Source organism: Trichechus manatus, unplaced genomic scaffold (assembly GCF_000243295.1).
Source record: "Trichechus manatus latirostris isolate Lorelei unplaced genomic scaffold, TriManLat1.0 scaffold00035, whole genome shotgun sequence".
NCBI lineage: Eukaryota > Metazoa > Chordata > Mammalia > Sirenia > Trichechidae > Trichechus > Trichechus manatus.
This window is the reverse complement of record NW_004443971.1, coordinates 66045-68258: the sequence shown is the minus strand read 5'-3', so window position 1 is coordinate 68258 and position 2214 is coordinate 66045.

The window sequence follows — 2214 nt, the reverse complement described above, 5'->3', positions numbered from 1 at the left end:
ACTTTCTTTGTGGTTACCATGAATTTTACCCTTATCTTTCTAAGTTTGAAGCAGTCTACCATTACTTAGTATCGCCTTGTCTCATTTCCATTAGAAAGTTCTATACCTATGCCATTTATTCCCTCTTTTATTGTTTCGATGTTGTAGTCATTTAGTGATTAACTGCTCTGATTCCCTGTTGTATATCTTTTGGTTTTGAATAGTCCTCGAGAGGTCATTTCCTAGATTGATATCTGGCTGGTATGATCCTGCGTCCTAGATTCTGCCTTTGAGCTGAAGTTGTTTCTCCTCAGATTAAAGAACTCCCTTTAATAATTCTTGTAAGTTTGATTTGACTTTTACATATTCCCTTAATTTCTGTTTATCTGGAAATGACCTAATTCCACCATCAAATCTGAACGAGAGTTTTGCAGGATATATTATTCTTGGCAGGCAATTTTTTTTCCTTTCAAGATTTTATATATGTCATCCCATTGCCTTCTTGCCTGCATGGTTTCTGCTGAATAATCTGAGCTTAGTCTTATTGTTTCTCCTCTGTGTGTGACTTCTTGTTTTTCACAAGGTGCTCTCAGGATTCTTTGTTTGTCTTTGGTTTTGGCGAGTGTGATTACGATATGCCTTGGTGATATTCTTTTGGGGTCTCTCGTATATGGGGTTTGTTGAGTTTCTTGGATGGCCAGCTTTTTATCATTCATGATATTGGGGAAGTTTTCTGTCAGCAGTTCTTCAATGATCCTCTCTGTGTTTTCTGTCTTCTCCCCCTGTTCTGGAATTCCAATCACTCTTGAATTTTGACATTTGATTGTATCCCACATTACTCTCAGGGTCTCTTCATTTTTCTTCATTCTTTTTTCTGAGTTTTCCTGAAACAGAGTTGTATCCAAGTGTTTGTCTTCAATTCCACTAATCCTGTCTTCCACCCTTTCAAATCTGCTTCTCAGCCTTTCTACGACACCGTCCATTTCTGAAATCTTGTTGTTTATCTTTTGAATTTCTAATTGTTGTCTTTGTATAATTTCTAGTTGTGAATTTGTTTTGGCATTTTCTTCCTGCATTATTTTCCTGAATTCTTCCAATTTTTTGTCTGTATTTTCCATGAATGTGTCTATTTTTTCCTCATGTTTGTCAGCTTTTTGCCTCAGCTCTTAGAGAATTCTGAGTATTAGAGATTTGAATTCCCTATCAGGTAGTTCTAGTGCATTTTCTTCCACTGGAAAGTCATCTGGTGTTTTATTTTGGACACCTACTGGAACCATCCTGTCCTGTTTTTGTAAATGTTTTGGTATTATATGCTGTCTTCAGGGCATTTAGTAGTTATTTCTCTCATTTATTGATGGTAGATTTATTTGTTTTGTCCCTTTTTTTTAATTTGACTATGTCTGAGCAGGCAGACTGTGTGTTCTTTGTTGTTTGCTTGTCTGTGGGCAGAATACTTTTTGTCTCCTTCTCCAATTGTCAGGGCCAGTCACTCAGATATGGTACGGCAGGGCAGGTCTAGCTGAAGAGGAGTCACTGGGACGGGATGTCAGTGGCACTCACTACAGTCACCGGGGTGGGTCGGTAATCAGTGCAGGCAGGTTCCAGTAGGCCGTGCCTGTGCTGCTTGGTGGTGTGATGTCAAGCACACAGTGCAGGTAGGGAGGATGTAGCTGGGAGATTGCTATGTGTGTAGCCAAGATGAACGTGGGAGAGAGGAGAGAGGAACAGGAGACAAAAACATACAAACAAAAAAGAATGCTAGGGGAGCTTGCCATTGGAGTGGAGAGATGAGACTATGAAATGGAGAAAAACAGAAAGGGAAAGAGGAAGAAAAGAAAAGAAAAAAATGAATAAATAAAAATCGGAAAGGTTAAAGAACCGCAACATTCTCAGGGATCCCACCGGTGCAGCTATGAGGTCTGAGGAAGTCGCTGTCTGGTGTTGCAGTACAGCCTGGCTAGAAGGCGTAGAGGTATGCAACGCCAGGTATTCAGGGAACAGAAAGAGAAGGAAGATATAGAGAGACGAGAAACTGAGTAATGAAGAAAGACAAAAAAGGAAAAGAAAACAAAACAAATTTTTAAAAAAAGAGAAAGAAAAGCCCACCCAAAAAAACAGGAAAAAATAACAATGAAAAAAGGAATGCCCTCAGGGATTCCTCTGCACGTCTGTGCAAGCCGAGGGGTAGTCTCCTTGTCACGCAGCACCGCCTGGCCAGAAAGGGCTCCCAACTCA